General features: G+C 39.2%; 1 pseudogene; it reads right to left on the reverse strand.

The window, feature by feature from the left end:
* Nucleotides 1–22,556, reverse strand: part of LOC127425737 (carnitine O-acetyltransferase-like) — a 60,355-nt pseudogene extending 37,799 nt beyond the window's left edge.
* Nucleotides 22,557–23,819: the final 1,263 nt, after the last annotated feature.

A 23,819-nucleotide genomic window follows, 5' to 3' on the forward strand; every position in this document is an offset into this window, starting at 1 on the left:
CAAATCAGCACAAACGAACAACACTGGTTCGGAGCGATTTGGAGTGATGTCACTGCTCCCGAAAAGTTTCATGCTATTTCTAAGAAAGATAAATAGTTACAGTGTTTCCTTTAATGGCACAAATCAGCACAAATGAACGACACACCGGGTCGGAGTGATTTGGACCACATGGGGTGGATTGTGTCGTCATTGCTCCCGAATACAAGCTGTCACTTCTAAGATACAGATGTTGTTATTTTGCTAGCCATCTTAAATGCATCTTTAACGTTAGCTGTCATTCTTTTGATAAACATAGTTAACTGAAGAACGTAGTTACACATACTTAGAACTATTGTTCGTCGATGTTGCCACAATTTCGTAACGACGGACTGGCACCGGTCCAAAGTTATATGGCTACGAATATAGGAAATTCACTTTTCCGGTTGTCACAACATAATCAAATACATTGCCACAATAAAAGTTTGGTCATCAAATTATGGTGCAGTTAGGTAATGCAAAAACTTATTTAAGGTTAAAATAGATGCACAATAAATCTGTAAACTAAAAAGACAAATGAGGATTCAATAATTAGGACTGTTGCAATATTTACATTTTCTGATATTTAAATCTGGCATATGGCCAAATACGAACAAATACAATTAGAGTTCATATATTTGTACTATGTACTATATACTATGAGGGGTGGCAACACCAAAGCAAGCGCCCATGCGTAGATCTTATGGATTAAGGTACCAAGCTTCAATGCAACAAGTACTAGTTCATTAATTGGAGTCACAATCAAATTATAAATATCCATGAATTTGCGATACAACTGCATTTCCACAGGAACCACGTAACAATTTTGCTACTGATTTACCAACATAAAAAAAAAAAAAAATCTCCAGAGTACCAATACATTGTCTATTAAACACATCAACAAATTCTAAATGTTCCTTAGCTTGACATAAAACTGGCAATCTGGAATAAACCACATTATGCAGGGCAATTTTTTTTTTTTTTTTTTACATGCATATCCAATGTTATTCTGCTAATAAAATCCTGTAGGCCTATCAACTTTGTAACAGCTGGAATAAGCCATTTGAAAGGGAACATTAACACAGAGTTAGTTCTAAATAAAAATAAACTAGGAAAACAGTACTTTGGGTGGCAGTGCTGCGAAACTCATGAATATTAATTATTTGATGCACAATAAGAGATTATTTTAAATCACCTATTTTGATAAACAGTCATTCTTAATGACCTATTCAATCACTCAAATAGATATTTCACATTATATGGTAATTTAATCTCTATGTCTGCCACTATCAGTCTTGGGATTTTGTTAGTCAGTAGATGAACACATATATCAGCAATTTTATCAAGAACATGACTGATTGGTCTAGTGGTTACTTTTTGCATCTAGTTTTTAGAGGTTCTGGTTTCTAATTCACCCATATATAAAATTTTATTGTAATAAACCAAGATTGCATCTGTATGTCAGTGGATGGGTGTTACACTTTAAAAATAAAATGCAATAAAAGATGCGGGAAGACGAGAGTAGCGGAAACACAGACACATTTATTGACCGTTCTATATTTGAAAAAAATATTTAAAAAACTCAGTGAACTCAAAAATTCAGACAGCGACAAACACAAACTCTCCGCTCCAGCAGCGGGAATTTGCACGCGAGCATTGGTGACCAAGATGGCACAGCTCACGAACACCCATCGCACAAACCAGCCATGAAACACTCTGTTTATATAGGAAGGAAACACACTTCATGCTGGTGCTCCCCATTAACAATCTGCTCACCTGGTTACCCCACACCTGAAAGTGATTAAGAGAGACAGAGAGAGATAAAGACAAAACACACACTCTACATACACACACAATATGGTCGAGAAGGCAATCACAATGGGGGACATATTTCGCTTTTCTATTTCCTGGAAAAGAGAGTGATCTGCAGAAAAAACTGTTGACACTAAACGACACTGATAACAGCCACAACAAACGTTTATCATAAATTCAAAATAACACATTCCAGCTCCGGATCGGCAATCAAAGCATACACAGATCAGATGAAACAGAAACTCCAACTCAAGAACTGGAGATGTTTAACACATGAAATGAGAAATATAGCAAACTGAAGAACGTAGTTACACATACATAATGTAAGAAAGAGGGATCCCTTCTAGACACGACACGAAAAATCTTCTCAGTGTTATTTTGGGAATCATTCAACAAGGGAGCTTGGCTGTTCTCTATTGGACAGTTCTTGTAATTGTCACTTAGATCTGGGTTAGACATATGGCTTTGATTTTCTAGTATTTTTACATTTCAGTTGATATTTTTAATATATTTTATTTATATAAAAAATAAGAAATATGTATATTAACAATAAACTCGAAAATTCAAGCATGCCAAATACCTCAAAACATGTGAATATACACAAAAAGGAATGACATTTAATGTATTTAAGATCCCTTCTCTTCAGAATTTTAAATTTGCACTGTCTTGACATTATTCAAATTTTTTTTTAAGCAATTCAGGTTAATATAATAGGGATATTTCAAAGTCTGTTAAAAGTGACACACTTCCGCCAGTTGGTGGTGCTACGACCATGACCCACAATAGACAAATCAATGTGATCAGCCTGCAAGGACAAACATTGTGCTCAATTCTGATGTAAATCACACCATGCACGCAGAAGATATGAGACATTTCCTTATTCCAATTTTCTGACATTATTTTATCACGTCGCCATGGCAACACCGTTTGATATATCAAAAATCCTTTCCCAATTAAGCAGCGTCAATGTCTTGGCATTATGTCGCCCACATTTGGTACCTGTAACATGACATACCTAGGAGTATTTAAAATTTAATGCATTTTTCAAACAATCCAAGATGGCAACTTCCTGTTAGGCAGAGCTTATGACTGTCAGAATGAAAGGTGTCCGGCTTGATAAGATCTATATGTGTACAAAGTTTGGTGACTGTAGCTCGAAAGGGATGTGCTATAGAGCCCCCCGAACATGCCCATCTTCTAGGTGGTGCTACAGAGCCCCCCTGCAACTTTGCCAAGCCCTAATGGCCAACGACTCTGATGTGTGTGCAAACTTTCAAGAGATTTCACGCATGTTATGTACCCCAAAAGTACTGAAAACCTTGAAAATAATAATAATAATAATAAATATAGCTGCAAGCAGCGATGACGGGCCCAAGCACCATGGGTCCATTGCCACTCGGTGGCTTTCGGAAAACAAAGCATGATGGACACAGCAACAACTCAACATTAATGTAAACTTGGACCCTAAACATACAGTGTGTAATAAATATATGCCACCATTCCAGTTTGACTACTACTTCATGTAATTTAATCCACTGCCATGACAACACTATTAAAGCTATCAAGCATCCCTTCAAAATTTTCCATTAGCAGTGTCTAAACAATTTTGAAGCAATTTGGGTAAATGTAAGAGGACTATTTCAAAGTCTGTTGTAAGTGCCACACTTCCTGCTGCCAGTTGGTGGTGCTATGACCGTGACACACAATAGCCACATCCATGCGATTAACCCCCAAGAAAAAACATACAACTCTATTTTGATCTAAATCACATAATGCATGCAGAAGATACGAGACACTTCCTGTTTCCTTATTTTTGCCATTAATTTAGTGAATCGCCATGGCAACACCATTCGATATTTAAAAATCTCTATACAGAGAATCTTTCTATCTATCTATCTATCTATCTATCCATTTTTAATTGTAATTGTTAATTTTTTTGCTAACGGATTAATTTAAAATTTTTGCTATAATTTTGTACAATTTATTGGAAAAAAAATATTGTAATGATTTCATTTACATTTTCATTTATCCTTAAAATGGCTTTAAATAAAATTAACATATGTAATTCAAAGCATTAGGTGTTAAGATAGTCTAAGTAGATTTTAATATGAGCACAGAAGTAATTTAGGCTTGAAATTTCGTTTCAGTCAAGTGTTTCAAAAGTTTTGACCGGTAGTGTAGATCTAAAGATTATATTGTAATGAAGTTATTTACCATTTTTATTTATCCATAAACCGGCTTTGAATTAAATTAACAAATGTATTCATGGCATTAAGTGTTAAGACAGTCTAAGTAGATTTTAATATGAGCACAGAAGTAATTTAGGCTTGACATTTTGTTGTAATTCTGTAGCAATAATTTTCAAATTATTTTACTGTTGCATTTTTCAACACTGTTTAAATAGCCTCTAAATTAATGTTGGGCAAATGAGGACATAAATTAGGTTAGAATACTGCATGTTTGCCAATAGAATAATTATTCAAAGCATAAAATACCAACTGGTTACCAACAAAACTATTTGTCACGGTTCCGGCATTTGTGCCGGCTCACACTGTTGTTTGTTTTTCTCTCTCCCTCGTGTCTCACAGGTGGAGCCGGCATGCGATCAGCGTTTCCATGGGAACGGTGATCGATCTCGGGGAGATGCTGATCATAGCAATGATTTACTCCCCGTTACCATCTGCTTCACTCTGATTGCACTCCCTACTTATTCCTTGTGTGTCAGCTCGTTATTTGCCCGTTTATTGTTAACTGTCATGTTAACTGTGCTCTCTTGTGTAGTTGGAGCATGCTCGTGTGTCTGTTGGTTGCCCCTCTGTAGAGGTGCAGTTACCTTCCTATTTACCATCGCCCTCACCAGTTCTGTGCCCAGTTCATGTGGAGGAGGATTCCTCGGTCTGTGCCCACGTCTCGGAGAATATATCATCTGGGCTTTGCTTCGCACCACACCAGCTTCAACTGTCTCTCTTCAGATTGTTCCTGACTTCCACAAAGCACACTTATCATACGAACACACCCTTCACTAGCCCATTGTGGCTCGCTGGATTTCAGCCTTCTACAGCCGGCGCCAGGTGCGCCTTATCTTGACATCGAGAACTTTGTTAATAAAACCATTGAACCGTCATCTCTGCTTTTGGGTCCTTTGTTGCCCCCGTGACACTACTGATCCACAACCTTGCCACAACGTCGTCATGACATTCCAAAGTTACGTTGTGCTAACGAATACAGGAATTTAACTTTTCCGGTTGTCGCAACGTAATCAGTTACATTGCCACAACTAAAGTTTGGTCATCAAATTACGTTGTAGTTAGGAAGTGGCCATGTAATTTTGCTAGCTGGGATTAAAAAATGGATGAATTTGCTGCTGCTTTTCTCAAAATTTGCATTGAAATTTGCAGCATTTTTTGGGGTTGTTTTGCAGTGAAAACTCACAAATCATCAATATATATCTCTGTGATTGTGCTAATTACATTTTAAATGCAATTACATGTAAATATTTTAGTGCATAATAACTAAATATGCAGTTAGCAATAAAAAAAAATTAAAAAACGCACACAAAAATAGCATACATTTAAGTGAAAGCTGTGGGCATTGAAAAATCCTTAATTTTTTTGTGTATTATAATTTTCTGTCTCTGAGAATGCAATAAAACGTATCTGAGTTTAAAGAAGACGTACAATAAATCTAAGTTAAAAACACAAATGAGGATTCAATAATTAGGCCTGTTGCCATTATTACATTGTCTTTAGGGTTAGGGGGTTATTAGGCATGCCAGCAGAGAAGGCTTTGCTGGCCCTGAGAAATCGCCACTGCAAACAAATACAATTAGAGTTCATATATTTGAGCATTTATGTACACATTTAAATTCCACAAGTTTTAAAAAAACATGATACATATATGAAAATTGTCATTTTTGTCATGTTGTCATATTCTGTATATTGCATATATTTACTGTATATAATTGACATTTTTATATCAGTAAAAACATTTATGAACACTTTCAGCATACAAGTGTTCAGCTTATATTGCCATTTTCAAATTTGTAGCCTAGGGGAGCGCGAGGCACAAACCAACGCGGGGTTAGTTGTCACACACGTGGTTTAAACGTTTCCACACACGCTGGTGAGACGAAACTTCATTTGTTTACTTGTTGCCATATCAACACTGTGCAGATAAAAAAATTGCAGAAAAATTCTGAAAACTTTGGAAGATATCGATTTTCATCTCTGTTTTTACTGTTTATTTAAAATGAGGCAAACTTGGTATAATTTTAATCTCCATTCTTTTAGCTAGCATCTTACATAGTCTTTTAATTCTCAGATAGCCAGCAGAAGTAACCAGCCAGGTTTAAATCCCAGTTGCGCCGATGGGGCACGTTGTAACACTGCGTTACAATGTGCCCCAATTCCAAAAAACTACATGCAATTCCATGCTTTAAATTTAAATATGTAATTTACATAATTCCCCTTAATGCGTGTGTGTGTTTTATCACCAATCCATGCATTATTTCGGTCAGTGCTGTGGCTTTGTTGTGTATTGATTGTCAAGTGTCAAAATTATTGTAAAGTTAATAAATGGCTTCTACTGACATGAAAATTTAGTTTATCTTCTAAGCTTATTAATTAGATCAGATACAGTTGTTAGAGGGGGGTTTTAAGCTGTTATATGGTCTTGTTTCAATGTGCCCCTCTCCTGTTTCACTTTCTTTTTTTCGAGGTAGATTGCGAAAGAAGTACACGCTGTATTCATGAAACAAGACCACATATGTGTAATAGACACATGTGAAATTAATGTGAACAAAGAAAAATACATCGAACCCCAAGTACATTTACACAAACGTAAGAAAACCAAAAAGTGTTAGTTTGTGCCCCGCTCTCTCCTACTGTATTAATAACACTTCAAATTCTAATCACATTTTATTACACTGACTGAGTGGTCTAGTGGTAATTAATTCGCCCATTGCATAAGAGGTTAAAGGTTCTAATCCATCCATATAAAACTATATGTTTTAATTAACAAAGATTGCATCCGCACCTCAGTTGATGTATATATTGAGTGGGGACACATTTGTTTGCATTTTTCTATGGGATTCGACTGGAAAAGAGCTCAAAATCAAACGTGGGGTTAGTTGTCACACACGTGGTTTAAATGTTTCCACACACGCTGGTAAGACGAAACTTCATTTGTTTACTTGTTGCCATATCAACACTACGTAGATAAAAAAAATTGCGGGAAAATCCGCTCCAGGAAGCACCGGTGACCAAGTTGGCACAGCTCACGAACCCCCATGGCACAACAGAGCCATGAAACACTCGATTTATATAGGAAGAAAACACTACGTGCCGGCGCTGCACATTAACAATCAGATCACCTGGTTACCCCACACCTGAGAGAGATTAAGAGAGAGAGAGAGCGAGAGAGAGAGATAAAGACAAAACACACGCTCTACATACACACAAACAATACGGCCGAGAAGGCAATCACAATGGGGACATATTTCGCTTTTCTATTTCCTGGAAAAGACTGCAAGCTGCAGAAAACACTGCTGACACTAAACGACATTGATAACAGCCAGAACAAACATTTATCATAAATTCAAAATAACACATTCCAGCACCGGATCGGCAATCAAAACATACACAGATCAAATGAAAACTCCAACTCAAGAACTGGAGATGTTTAACACATGAAATGAGAAATATAATTAACTGAAGAACGTAGTTACACATACTTCATATACATACCGTATGAAAGAGGGATCCCTTATAGACAGGACACAAAAAAATCTTCTGTTATTCTGGGAATCATTCATGGAGCTTGGATGCCCTCTATTGGACATTTCTTGTAATTGCCGCTCATTACATAGACACATTATGACATAGTTTTCTATTATTTTTACATTTCAGTTGATAATTTGATTATATTTTATTTATATAAAAATTAAAACATATGTTTATTAACAATAAACTTTAAAAACCAAGCATGCCAAATACCTCAAAACATGTGAATATGCACAAAAAGGAATGATGACATTTAATGCATTGCCATGGCAACAGTATTTAAGATATCAAGAATCCCTTCAGAATTTTAAATCTGCACTGTCTTGACATTATTCTAAATTTTTTTTTGAAGCAATTCAGGTTAACATAATAAGGATATTTCAAAGTCTGTTTAAAGCGACACACTTCCTTCTGCCAGTTGGTGGCACTACGACCGTGACCCACAATAGCTACATCAATGTGATCAGCCTGCAAGGACAAACATTTGGCTCAATTTTGATGTTTTTAATTTTCTGCACGCAGAAGATGAGACATTTCCTTATTCCAATTTTTGACGTTATTTTATCGCGTCACCATGGCAACACCGTTCGATATATCAAAAATCCTTTCGCAATTCTTTAGCATCGTCAATGTCTTGGCATGATGTCATGCACATTTGGTATCTGTAACATGAAATCCCTAGGAGAGAGCATTGGCCGACAAACCAAAACCAAAATGGCCGACTTCCTGTTGGGCGGAGCTAATACAAGCCAATGGGAAATATGTCTGTCATGGTGAGAATAATGTCCTCACCAAAACTTGTGAATATCAGACAAACTCTGTGGCAACTACAGTGATAAACTCACTCAAAATGTTAGTGACTTCGACAGGTGTGCCAAGTTTCAAGAGTTCTGAAAAAGTAATAAGCATTTATTAACTAGGGGGCGCTGTGGAACCGATGAGGCACGTCTATGTTGAATTGCAATATCAAATCAAAAGATGTCCTAAGACAAATGTATGTGTAAACTTTCATAAGTTTTCAGCCATCATAAGCCCCTCAAAACACCACGGGAAAATGTGAAAATCCCACATTCCATCCAACATGGCTGACTTCCTGTTGGGCGGAGTCAAATACAACCAAGTGAACTTTGTCTAACATGATGAGAGCAGTAACCATACCAAGTCTTGTGCACATCTGAGCACATTCATCCCAACCAATGCCTGCGTTTGGAGGCGCTGTAGAGCTCCTCGACCACACTCAAGCCTAAACACTACATAACTTTTTGATTTTATGCAGGTCTGATGTGTGTGCCAAGTTTTTTGAGTTTTCCAGCATGATGAATACTTTATAAATGGGTAATAAAATTAATAATAATAATAATAATAAATATAGCTGCGAGCAGCAGTTAACGGAGTTCAAGCAGTTTAAGGCCTTTAAGCACCTGTGTAAAAAGGTATTATGTTTTATTTAACAATCATGTAACCACCTAGATCAGGGGTGTCAAACTCAGTTCCTGGAGGGCCACAGCCCTGCAGAGTTTAGTTCCAGCCCTGCTCCAAAATGTCTCCTTGTAATCTTCAAGCACTCCTGAAGACCTTGATTAGTGTGTTTAATTAGGGTTGGAGCTAAACTCTGCTGGACTGTGGCCCTCCAGGAACCGAGTTTGACACCCCTGACCTAGATCATAGATGGAATAGACCATTTACAGCCAATACAGGCAATTTACTAAGGAAATACATGGTTTTTAAAGCTTTTTAAAGCTCATAGTGCCACCTATGGACCGATCTCCAAAACATTCTGCATGCTTGTTTAGAATCACACATCGCATGTGCTCACCTAATTTCACGAAGTTCTGAGTTTTTGTTTAGGAATTATGGGCTTATTTGTACACTTGACCATGCCCATTTTCTAAATGACACTGTTTACTGATGACACTACCCAAAGTGTAAAGTTTAAAAAAAAAAAGTATTTTATAATTATTGTCCTAGAGAGTCCAGAGAATTGTACTGCATTGGTTTTATTGAGATTGAGTGAAAAACCTAGGACTAGTTAAAAAAAGTAGTTTTTTTTACATAATCGTGAATATTTAATGAACGATTTGATTGACAGCAGTGGTTCTTGAGGCAAAGTTGTTCAGTATGAGGAGATCTAACAAATGATATGAATTAAATCTGCATCCCAATTCAGAGGCTGCATCCTTCAAAGGTCGCATTCGAAGGCCGATTGCGTCACTGCTGCAAGACAAAGGCTGTCCCAATTCGAAGGCTCCTTCAAATGCGGCCTCCAAATGCGTCCTTCGTTTCCCGTGAAATGAAGGATACAACAGATGGATCCTTCGTGGCCTTGCCTACCCCAGAATTCATTGCGCGCCAGTGACGACAGGATTTTTTGAGAGAAATTGCCGAATTACACTTTTAAACATAAGTATTGGGTTTCAACTTACTCAAATACTATCTAATGATACAAATGTAAAAAAAAAAAAAAAACTTTGAAGTGGTTCAAATGTTGACATATCTTACTAAGACGCGATTATACACAGTTTATACTCTTTATTATATATATAGAAATGGACCATGGTGAAAATATTTAGACAGTTTGTGAACCCTGTTTTGTTTTCAGACAGTTTAGTATGTAAACCCAAGGGGGTCTGGGTAGCTCAGTGGTAAAATACGCTGGCTACCACCCCTGGAGTTCACTAGCTCACTAGTTTGAATCCCAGGGCGTGCTGAGTGACTCCAGCCAGGTCTCCTAAGCAACCAAATTGGCCCGGTTGCTAGGGAGGGTAGAGTCACATGGGGTAAACTCCTCGTGGTCGCTATAATGTGGTTCGTTCTCGGTGGGGCGCGTGGTGAGTTGAGCGTGGTCTCCGTGGCAACGCGCTCAACAAGCCACGTGATTAGATGTGTGGGTTGACGGTCTCAGACGCTGAGGCAACTGGGATTCGTCCTCCGCCACCCAGACTGAGGCGAATCACTACGCGACCACGAGGACTTAAAAGCACATTGGGAATTGGGCATTCTAAATTGGGAGAAAAAGGAAAAAAAAAATAATAAATAAATAAAATAATAATATATCTGCAAGCAGCAATGACGGGCCCAAGCCCTACGCCGCCATCACCACCTGGTGGCTCTAGGAAAACAAAGCATGGTGGCCGCATGCATTTGAAAGGGTTTTTCAAAGTCACACAAAGTGTCACACTTCCTGTTGTCAGTTGGTGGTGCTATGGCCGTGACCCATAATAGCCGCATAAATGTGACGTTGCCATGGCAACACTATTTAAGATATCACAAATCCCTTCAGAATTTTAAATCTGCACTGTCTTGACATTATTCTAAAAATGTTTGAAGCAATTCAGGTTAACATAATATGGATATTTCAAAGTCTGTTAAAAGTGACACACTTCCTTCCGCCATTTGGTGGCACTACGGCCGTGACACACAATAGCCACATCAATGTGATGTGTCAGCCTGTAAGGCCAAACATTTGGCTAAATTTTTATGTAAAATCACACCATGCATGCAGAAGATATGAGACATTTCCTTATTCCAGTTGTTTGACGTTATTTTATCGCTTCGCAATGGCAGCACCGTTCGATATATCAAAAATTCCTTCGCAATTTAGCATCGTCAATGTCTTGGCATGATGTCGCCCACATTTGGTACCTGTAACATGAAATCCCTGGGAGGAGTATATCAAATTCCTTAACATGCATTTTTCAAACAATCCAAAATGGCCAACTTCCTTTTGGGCAGATCTTATGACTGTCAGCGCGAAAGTTGTCCGGCTTGATGAGATCTATATCTGTACAAAGTTTGGTGACTGTATCTCAAAAGGGATGTGCTACATAGCCCCTCGAACATGCCCATGTTCTAGGTGGTGCCACAGAGCCCCTCCTGCACCCCCCACTTGTAACTCTGTCACGCCCTAATGGCCAGCGACTCTGATGTGTGTGCAAACATTCAAGAGTTTTCACGCATTTTATGTACCCCAAAATTACTGAAAACCTTGAAAAGAATAATAATAATAATACAAATACAAATAATAATCCTTAGAAGAACAATAGGGCCGCCGCACTTTCAGTGCTTGGGCCCTAATAATAATAATAAATATATCTGCAAGCAGCGATGACGGGCTCAAGCACTATGGCGCCATCACCAGCTGGTGGCTCTAGGAAAACAAAGAATGGTGGCCGCATGCATTTGAGAGGGTAAATATAAGAGGACTTTTTCAGTCACACAAAGTGTCACACTTCCTGTTGTCAGTTGATGGTGCTATGGCCGTGACCCATAATGGCCGTATAAATGTGATCAGCCCCCATTACCAAACATACAGCTGAATTTTCATCACAATCATTCAATTCACACAGAAGATATGAGGAAATTCCTGTTTCACATTTTCCCCCTTAATTTATTGCATTCAGTCTTGGCATAATGTTGTCTAAATGTGGTGACAGTCTCATGAATCCCCTAGGAAAAGTTCAGAAACTGCAATATTCAATAAATAAAAAAATGGCCGACTTCCTGTTGGAAGTTTTTTTTTCCCCTTCTTCTTCTTTTCAAGGTTTTCAGTACTTTTGGTGTACATAAAATGCATGAAAACTCTTGAAAGTTTGCACACACATCAGAGTCGCTGGCCATTAGGGTGTGGAAAACTTGCAGGGGGGGGGGGGCTGTGCGGCACCACCTAGAACATGGGCCTGTTCAAGGGGCTCTGTAGCACATCCCTTTTGAGCTACAGTCACATATTTGTACAGATATAGATCTCATCAAGCCGGACAACTTTCGTGCTGACAGTCATAAGCTCTGCCCAAAAGGAAGTTGGCCATTATGGATTGTTTGAAAAAAGCATGCTCAGGAATTTTATATACTCCTCCCAGGTATTTTATGTTACAGGTACCAAATGTGGGCGACATCATTTTTATCAGCGCTGACTTATGTACTTCTCCACTGACGTTTAATATCTCATGACCGACAATAGCACACAGAGATGAAGTTATCAAATGTATTATGTTATTATGGGAATCTCATCTCTTTCTTTTATGTTTGACAGTGGCAAAACAAATGCTTAAAGTCTGAAGCTGTCGCAACATTTCCTAATATACGGCAGCTGTTTGTATAATCTACATATTAATGGTGTATCCTTCTAAACACCACAGACAGAACACATACATCACAGCTCGCATTTAATCTTCACCCTGTGTGCTGAGAATGAGACACAAAACTCGCATTTATACAAAGAATCCCTAACATTCACTTAAAATCCCCATTAGTTGTGTAATAAAATGTGATTAGAATTTTGCACAAACTCACACTTTTTGGTTTTCTTACGTTTGTGTAAATGTACTTGGGGTTCGATGTATTTTTCTTTGTTCACATTAATTTCACATGTGTCTATTACACATATGTGGTCCTGTTTCATGAATACAGCGTGTACCTTTTTCGCAGTCTACCTCGAAAAAAAGAAAGTGAAACAGGAGAGGGGCACATTGAAACAAGACCATATAACAGCTTAAAACCCCCCTCTAACAACTGTATCTGATCTAATTAAAAAGCTTAGAAGATAAACTAAATTTTCATGTCAGTAGAAGCCATTTATTAACTTTACAATAATTTTGACACTTGACAATAAATACAAAACAAAGCCACAGCACTGACAGAAATAATGCATGGATTGATGACAAAACACATGCATTGAGGGGAATTATGTAAATTACATATCTGCCTGCATGGAACTGCACATAGTTTTTTGGAATTGGAGCACATTGTAATGCAGTGTTACAATGTGCCCCGTCGGCGCAACTGGGATTTAAACCTGGCTGGTCACTTCTGCTGGCTATCTGAGAATTAAAAGACTATGTAAGATGCTAGCTAAAAGATTGGAGATTAAAATTATACCAAGTTTGCCTCATTTTAAATAAACAGTAAAAACAGAGATGAAAACTGACTCATGAATTTTTACTTTTGCTACTTTAAAATGAACTTTTGGCGATATCTTCCAAAGTTTTTTTAATTTTTCCGCTATTTTTTTATGCAACAATAAAATAATTTGAAAACTATTGCTACAGAATTACAACGAAATTTCAAGCCTAAATTACTTCTGTGCTCATATTGAAATCTACTTAGACTATCTTAACACCTATTGCTTTGAATTACATATGTTAATTTAATTTAAAGCCATTTTAAGGATAAATGAAAATGTAAATGAAATCATTACAATATAATCTTTATATCTACATATTCTTTTCAATAAATGTATTAAATTATAGCAAAAATGTAAAATTAATCAGTTAGCAAAATAATTTACAATTACAATTAAAAATAGACAGATTCTCTGAATTGAGATTTTTAAATATCGAATGGTGTTGCCATGGTGATTCACTAAATTAATGGCAAAAATAAGGAAACAGGAAGTGTCTCGTATCTTCTGCATGCATGGTGTGATTTAGATCAAAATAGAGATGTATGTTTTTTCTTGGGGGTTAATCACATGGATGTGGCTATTGTGGGTAACGATCATAGCGCCACCAACTGGCAGCAGGAAGTGTGGCACTTACAACAGACTTTGAAATAGTCCTCTTACATTTACCCAAATTGCTTCAAAATTGTTTAGACACTGCTAATGGAAAATTTTGAAGGGATGCTTGATAGCTTTAATAGTGTTGTCATGGCAGTGGATTAAATGACATGAAGTTGTAGTCAAACTGGAATGGTGGCATATATCTATTACACAATGTATGTTTAGGGTCCAAGTTTACATTAATGTTGAGTTGTTGCTGTGTCCATCATGCTTTGTTTCCGAAAGCCACCGAGTGGAAATGGACCCATGGTGCTTGGGCCCGTCATCGCTGCTTGCAGCTATATTTATTATTATTATTCTTTCAAGGTTTTCGGTACTTTTGGATTACTTAACATGCTAAAAAGAGTTTAAGTAAAATTACTTAAAAACACTTGAAATTGGGGTCTGGGTAGCTCAACAAGTAAACTACCACCTCTGGAGTTGAGAGTTCGAATTCAGGGCATGCTAAGTGACTCCAGCCAGGTCTCCTAAGCAACCAAATGTAGCACCCCCTTTAAAATGTGCATGTAAGACGGCCTCTGTAACACCCCCATTTTCACCTATAGTCACCAAAATTGTAGACACTACTGTATATAGTTTTCACCAAGCCAGACAACTTTCATAATTATAGTCATTAGCTCCGCCCAACAGGAAGTCAGCCATTTTGGATTTTCTGTCAATCGCAAGCTCTGAACTTTCTTCCGACTTGTTTGTGTGACTGGCACCAAATTTGTGCCAAGATATTGTAGATGCTAAATTGCGAACAGATTTTTTATATTTTGAACGGTGTCGCCATGTCGCAGCAATAAATTTATGGCTAAAAATTTTAAAGATACAAGGAAGTTCCTTATATCGTCTGTGTGCATTGTGTGATTTTGATGAAAATTTAGCTGTATGTTTGGTAATGGGGGCTGATCACATTGACGTGGCTATTATAGGTCACGGTCATAGCGCCACCAACTGGCAGCAGGAAGTATGGCACTTTTAACAGACTTGAAATAGCCCTCTTTTGTTTATATGAATTGCTTAAATTCTTTAGAATAATTTTAAGACACTGCTGATGTAAATTTGTAAAGGGATATTTGATATCTTAAATACTGTTGCCATGGCAATGCATTAATTGTTATTATGCCTTTCTTCCTATATTTGGGTGTTTTTGAGGCACTTGGCATGCTTAAAACTTCATGACATTTTGCCATTATTTCTGGCCAAAAGTTCACACATGGGCGTGTAGGGGGGGCTCTGTAGCACCCCTTTAAAATGGGTATGTAAGATGGCCTCTGTAGCACCCATATTTTCACCTACAGTCACCAAAATCGGGACATATATAGTTCTCATCAAGCCAGACAAATTTCATAATTGAAGTCATTAGGTCCACCCAACAGGAAGTCGGCCATTTTCGATTTCTTGAATATTGCAGTCTGAACTTTTAAATACTCCTCCTAGGTGATTCATGAGACTGTTACCACGTTTAGACAACATTATGCCAAGACATTGAAGATGCTAAATTGTGAACAGATTTTGATATATCGAATGGTGTTGCCATGGCGAGGCATTAAATTAATGCCGAAAAATGGGAAACAGGATGTGTCTAATATCTTCTGTGTGTAATGTGTGAATTAGATCAAAATTGAGATGTATGTTTAATCTTGGGGCTAATCACATGGATTTTACTATTTTGGGTCACGGTCATAGCACCACCACCTGGCAGCAGGGAGTGTGGCTCTTACAACAGACTTTAAAATAGTCCTCTTATATTTACCCAAATTGCTTCAAAATTGTTTAGAATAATGTCAAATGCCAACTGCATTGTTTTCCGAAAGCCAAACGGGTGGAAATGGACCAGTTGTGCTTTGGCCCGTCATCGCTGCTTGCAGCTATATTATTTTCATTAATTTCAGTAGGCAAAGGCTTTGAAGAAGGTACCAATGTGGGAAAAAATGTATTCAAGTATTGGCATTGGAAGTGATACTTACTAAAGTTCAGCACTATGTTCCCTTAAGTGAAAATTTTCATTCATATTATACATTTTAAAAACTATTGGCCGATAAATTGGCTATTGGCCTGTTTTCCCAACTCAGTTATCAGTATCGGCAAAACCCACTATCAGTCTACCTCCACTACATAATAGCCATACTATGTGTTATTTCATAATTTGATAGCTTTACTGTTATTCAAAAATGCGGAAAATAGTAAAACATTAGATTTCTATAAAGTTGTGGTTCACTGTGGGCTTTCAGACAGTTAAAACATTATAATCTTCTGTGAAGCTGCTTTTGAAATAAGAGGTTGGCCAATATATCACTTTCGTCATTAATCAGTGCAAATAGCTACTTCTGAAATTATCATTATCGGCAAAATATTTGGCATATTTTGATTAGATAACCAATTAATCGTTTATCTGCTTTTTCCACCACTTTGGCAATCGGTATCGACCTCTTCTATAAAATGATGTGTATTGTGAAAAGCACTAATACAAATAAAAGACTTGACTTAATATTAGAGGATGAGTATGTGTCCAAACATTGACCGGTAGTGTATATGAATGTCAATGGCAGACAGTTGGACTCGCATATCCAGGTTTTGTTTGGCCATTTCTATATCCCATTTGATCTCAGATTTGATTTAGAAGTAAAGTTTCTTGGGCATGGCCAGAGGAATTAAAGGAGCTCGAACTCGGTCCGATTTCTTACTGACAGAGAAATACAGCATCAATGACCATTACAACACACTCCAAAAAAATATTTTAACCTATTTTTAAGATTTACGCATTTTAATTTCATAACAAAAATCCATCAAATTAAACTGTGTAATGTTTAATAAAATGAAATAAATAGTTTCTCAATTCAGTTTGATGGAATTTTATGAAACGCGTAAATCTTACATTAATTTTGTTTGAGTGCACAAACCTCATGTGACCTGCACTGTCAGTGCACTCATAAGCTGTGTCCAAAATGACACACTATACACTATGCACTTACAAAATGTACTATGCACTCAGCCATGTAGTGTATGAATTTTCAAAGTGTAGTATCGTCCCAAATGGAACACTTAACGTTTTTTTACTACACGGAAAAGTTCGCCTTTAACAGCTGACGGAAGTGACATTTCAACCCAAGCGTTGTGTTGCCGCTAGCTTTAGTGCACTATCCACCCTCAGTTCAACACTTATATCTCAATAATATACATATTCACACAGCATGATTTGATGGTAAACCGTTTAACTCACTTTTGTAAGGTGCTGTCTTCACAGAAGTTTCGCTAGTTGTCATATTCTCCATTATTTACAATTGTTTTGCCAGATCACCATTGCTGCCGGTAACTCTGCCCCTTCTGTTATGTACGGCAAGCCGCATGCGCTGAGTGCACAAAGTGTCCAACATTCCACAATCCGTTTTGACGGTTGAAAAAGTGCATCATCCGGGTACATGTAGTACACTTCTTTTTGTTGCATTTTCCATGTAAACATACTACTCGCACTACTTACACTTCAAAATGACACAAAATAGTGCAGAAGTGTAGGTTTGGGATGCACCTATAGAGAATGAATGTGTAGGAGACATGTCTTGTTGCAGTTATTTAAATGTGTGCATGTGTTTGTAAATACCAGTATTGAAGTACATGATCCAGTAATGTAGCTATAGGAGGACATTCAGCTATTGCATGCTCGTACAAGAGACCCCAAGATCCGTCCTCATTCACAACAAACTCAACATGCAGAACGAGAAGCACAAAGACATAGTATGTTAGGTCAGCCGAACAGCCGAGATGCGTTTAAAAGACAGATCAGCTTTCTCTGTGTCATATATTTCACCTGCAGCGTCTTGTCATACCAGCGATTTCCACTGTTAGAATAAGTCCCACCCCCATGCAAGATCTGTGCTGCCATTCGACTAGAATACCTGTCAATCATTCAGTCAATCATGTCAAGTTCTCAGACTTTCAACAAACTATCATCAAAAAATAAACAGAAGTACACAATGCTTAGCTATAGTAACTGTTAATATCATCCATAAATTAAATTTTTAATTAGATTTTTAAACTTCTCATCATAAATTCTCATAACTGGCGAGTCCAGACACAGTGTGAAGAGCGATTTTTCTATCAGTCTCACAGACTCTTTATTGATTTTATCTGAAGAAAAAAAAAGGATACAGGTATAAATCAAGTATAGCTAGGTTCTTAAAGGATCATGAAACCCCAAAACACATTTTGAGATGTTAACAGATAAGTACAGGTTGCACAGCATTAAAAACAATTATAGCACTCATTATGTTCATTATTAAGGGGAAAGTAGTTATTTTTTCTTTTTCTTTCTTTCTTTTTTTTTTTTTTTTTTTGCCATTTTGATCTTCTGGTTTAAAAACAAAAGTTGAAGCAATGTCACAAAAATGAGGTATATGCGTAAACTCTGAGTTGTGATTGGTAGGACAGTACACATGTACATTAGTAGATCCTGAGTGTTTCTCCAAATAATTTAAGAGATGGAACGCTACAATTCAGTCACAGTGCTGCCTCATGGAATAGAGCGGAGAATTCAAAATACATGAACGAGTTCAACAACGGCACTTGCTGAACAGATATGAGAGCGGACTTTTACACTAAACACTGTGGTGAGATCAAAATCACTCTCCAGAATGGACCGGCCCTGTTTACTTTCATTGTATGTGCCTTACTTAGGGCCCTATGATTTCTGCAATGCGGAAAACATGGACGGAATCACGGAATCTAGTCATAAAAAAAGAAATTAACGATAAAACGTGGAACATCATGGAATTTCACATATTTGGGATAAATAAATATATAAAAGCACAATGAATCAAATTGAAATTGCAACTCATACACTAACCACATCATTAACATCATGTGCGCTCTGTGTGTGTATAAATGACAAAGAACGGAGCACTTTATTAAATGAGAAGCATGTAGCACATGCAGACTATATATATTTATATAATTTAATCATAGTCTTTTGCAGTTTAATAAGCACATTAGCCCATATAGCAAGCTGCTTTTGCGGAGGTGAGAGGTGCAGCTTTCAAAAACATCCATGTGGGGATGGGGGCGTGGTCGTGTATCTGTCTGCAGGAGAGGGAGAGCAGTAAGGCTCGTCACCTGGGCTGTCATTATAACTAACACCTGTGTCTTGTTATAGTGATGGCAGAGGGAGACCTGAAAAGGCCGACAGGTGCATCAGTCGGAAGAAAGACACAGGAGAGAGTCAGCTGTGTCTGACCGCTAATACTGAAGTGAACCCTCATTGACTTGTTTCTGTGTATATTTGGCCACGAAGAGCCCTTTTTGTTTGTCTTTTCTGACGCTGAAGGAGTAATAAATATACTCATGTTGACTGTTTCCACGGCTTCCTGACTTCTCCATTTCCCCCGAAAAAACAAAAATTGTTACACTGGTGCCGAAACCCGGGATTTGAAGGATAACGTCATCATGGAAGCTTCACCACTGGGTGAAGTAATACAGTCCCTTGCCAGCATCCAGCAGAACCAACATCAAGCCCTCATGGATTTATGCCTGGAGCAGGAACAGCATTTACAACTCCTGCTCCAGGCCCAAGCAGAGGATCGGCAAGAGCGTTCCGGAGCCTGATCGACAAAGAGGGGGCTGCAGCTGTGACCCCAGAGCCCACAACCCCTGTTACTCTTATCAAGATGGGGCTGAGCGATGATCCCAAGGCCTACCTCGACTTGTTTGAAAAGACTGCTGAGGTGTGGAGATGGCCACCCGACCAGTGGGCGGCCAGCCTGTTACCATTGCTCTCCGGGGAAGCGCAGCTAGTGGCCCAGCAACTTCCTGCCGCCAGCCTCCTCAACTACAGAGACCTGAAGAAGGCCCTCATGCAACGGGTTGGCCATAGTCCTGAGCAGAACCGCCAACACTTCAGGACCCTGAAGTTTGGGAAGCACGGCTGCCCGTTCGCTTTTGCGCAACAGCTCCAGGATGCCTGTCGAAAATGGCTGCTGCCGGGCAGGGACATATCGGATACCAGTGAGTTTAAAGTGGATACATATCAAGCTTTGGTGGATTCGAGTTGTACCCAAACCTCTATCCACCAACGCTTGGTGCAAGGCGGGGCATTGGGTACGAATAAACGGGTGAGTGTGCAATGTGTGCACGGGGATATTCACAGGTATCCGGTGGTTACGATTGAGATACTATGTAGGGGGGAAAGCATAGAGTAGAGGCCGCGTTTAATTCCCGCCTCACCCATCTACTGATTTTAGGAACAAATTGGCCTGATTTTAGGAATTTAAGGGAAATATGTGTGGATGAATCCTGTAAAATGTTGTCTTGGTGTGTGACGTGCGATGCTATGGCTTTTGACCAAGTGAGAGTCATCGATGGTCAACAGCTCCAGCCTAACATCGAAGAACATATCCTTATCCATCGTTTTGTTGCTGTTGTTCTTGCCTTCTCTAATGGCAGATCCTCCAGTTTTTCTTCTTCTTTATCCTTCAGAGCGGATGTCCTGTAAATGACACGACTCAGTGCTGCCCTCTAACGTTTGGTAGCGTATAACAAAGCAATTGTACTGCGCATGTGTCGAACGCGTCCATTCGCGCTCATCCACGTGAGGTATATTTTCAAAGCTGTGCACACACAACTGTGCGCGAGACGGAACAGAATGCGCAAAGTGAAGTATACCTGGGCCTTAATCCAATGGCTGGCCATTTAGGTCACAAATAAACGTTTAACTGAATAATGGCCCGTTTTTTTGGCCGGGAATTCATGGGGACGTTCACAAGTGGTGTGCAGCATGCCGTGAATGTCAGTTGGCCACCGGCCACCCCAAAAGCGCCATTGTGCCCTCTACTGCTAATCGAGGTCCCCTTCGAAAGAATTGGCATGGACCTCGTAGGGCCATTAGAACGGACCGCACGCAGGCATCGCTTTGTATTAGTTCTGGTTGACTATGCAACGCGATATCTGGAAACAGTGCCCAACAGTAAACAATTAACACAGGAGAATTTGCTCCAAGCTCAGGAACGTTTAAGCCGAATGAATGACGGGCACTCGAGTATGGGAATTCGCACCGGGAGATAAAGTGCTTGTATTACTACCCAACTCAAGCTCTAAATTACTCGCCAAGTGGCAAGGGCCCTTTGAGGTCACACGGCAAGTCGGAGATCTCGATTATGAGGTTAGGCGAACGGACAGGGGTGGGCACGTCAAATTTACCACCTCAACCTCCTAAAATTATGAAGGGAGGCGATCCCTGTGGCCTTGGCAACGGTAGTCCCAGAGAGGGTGGAGCTCGGGCTGGAGGTGACTCTCAAACCTAATTAATTCACCCCGGTCCCATATGGAGACCACCTCTCACCATCGCAGCTCACAGACGTGGCCAAGTTGCAAGCGGAATTCGCGGACGTGTTCTTGCCTCTCCCCGGTCACAAGAACCTCATAGAACACCATATCGAGACCACCCCGGGGGTGGTGGTTCGTAGCCGCCCCATCGCCTTCCTGAACACAAAAAAAGGGTTGTTCAGGAAGAATTGGATGCAATGCTCGAGATGGGCGTAATAGAGTCGCACAGTGATTGGGCCAGCCCGGTGGTTCTGGTACCTAAGAGTGACAGGACAGTCCGGTTCTGTGTAGACTATCGCAAAGTGAATGCGGTGTCCAAATTTGATGTGTACTCGATGCTTCGGATTGAAGAGTTGCTCGATCGGTTGGGCGCAGCTCAATTTTATTCGACACTGGACTTAACACAAAGGGTTATTGGCAGATACCTTTAACTCCAATCTCCTTAGAAAAAACAGCTTTTTCCACACCGTTCCGCTTGCACCAATTTGTGACTCTTCCATTCGGTTTGTTCGGGGCCCTGCCACATTTCAGCGTCTCATGGACAAAATCCTCAGTCCTTCTGAATGCAAATTCTGGTATGAAACACCAAATTTTCATGATCCAATCAATTGTACCTTTGAGCAGGTGGGTGTACGCCTGACCCCATGTGTGGCGATGCTCGCTGGTCAAAATTCCCATTGGCTCCTTATCAGTTTTCCATGACTGTGAGCGAATCCGCAAGAGCTGAGCATGAATCTGACTCTCGGTCAATGGCATTTCATCACTGTTATACACATCCAGCTGGAAAAACTACACACACACACACACACACACACACACACACACACACACACACACACGCACACACAAATTATGAAGCACATCCCTTCTGCCTTAATTTTCCTGTCAAGAGTTGTGACAGCTTTACAAACATGAAAATCTACAGACAGATGGTTAGTCTTCCAGAAGCACTTTAAGTCACATTTCTGCTGTGAATACCTAAAATTCTGGCAACTTCCAACACTACATTAACTTCCTGTTACAGCTTTGTCTGTCTGACAGATGAATGTTTCATTCTCATGAAACGGTGTTGTTTGTGTGTTGTGTGTCCTCATATCTTAAGGCTCAGTCACACTTACCTTTGCATGGTGAAATTCTGCAGTCGAAATACAGTCATCTCAATGGGAATCTGAGCGGCAAGGAATTTCACCTCATGGGCTTCTGGTGGCAAAGAAATTTCCCAATGCAAATTTTGTGTGATTGGTGCAAAGATTGGTGAACTTTGACATGCAAATTTGCAGCATTGACCAATAAAGTGCAACAGCCTAAAAGTAAATACCATTAATTTACTCCATAGGCGAACTGATTTTTTTATTTTTTTTTTTATTTTTGTTGTTGGATTTTTTCCCTTTTTCTCCTAATTTGGAATTCCCAATTCCCAATGTGCTTTTAAATCCTCATGGTCGTGTAGTGATTCGCCTCAGTCCGGGTGGTGGAGGACGAATCCCAGTGTCCTCCGCGTCTGAGACCCTCAACCCGCGCATCTTATCAAATGGCTTGTTGAGCGCGTTGCCACGGAGACATAGCGCGTGTGGAGGCTTCACGCCACTCACGCCACCCAACCACGCTCAACTCACCATGCGCCCCACCGAGAACGAACCACATTATAGCGACTACGTGGAGGTTACCCCATGTGATTCTACCCTCCCTAGCAACTGGGCCAATTTGGTTGCTTAGGAGACCTGACTGGAGTCACTCAGCACGCCCTGGGATTCAAACTAGCGAGCTAGCAAACTCCAGGGGTGGTAGCCAGAGTATTTTACCACTGAGCTACCCAGGCCCCCCGGCAAACTGAGCGCTGAGGTTGTTAATCGATAGTATATGCTGTTATATCTGAATATTTTGCAATTCAATTAAAATATATTGTTTCTGTCCTTATAATAAACAACTTTAAAGCAATAAAAAACAATTTCATTATTATTTGACTATATCATTCACAGTGCTTAAGGGGATTGTTGTTTATTCCCTCATGAAAGATGCGAAGTACATGGTCTTGTACCTTTGTCTTTTTGTCTGATTATCAAATACTTTTTTTTTTTTGCTTCAAATCAAAGTTTGTAATGCTGTGGTTAGTTGGGTTCATGCCTTAGGGATTTTATAAAATCCTTCATAAAAGAGTTCTATGGAAGAAATGAATGGGAAAATACTTCCACAAAAAATTCAGCTGAAAAACTGGGCGGGCATTGTTGCGCTCTACAGAAAGTTGCCTGGTATGGCAGTGATCTCTGTGAGGGCAGCTACGGACATGGCAACAGTGAATATTCATAATAGAAGAGGAAATCATTTTAGTGATGAGTTTCATTATGACTTCACTCTCC

This window comes from Myxocyprinus asiaticus, chromosome 34, assembly GCF_019703515.2.
Source record: "Myxocyprinus asiaticus isolate MX2 ecotype Aquarium Trade chromosome 34, UBuf_Myxa_2, whole genome shotgun sequence".
Lineage (NCBI taxonomy): Eukaryota > Metazoa > Chordata > Actinopteri > Cypriniformes > Catostomidae > Myxocyprinus > Myxocyprinus asiaticus.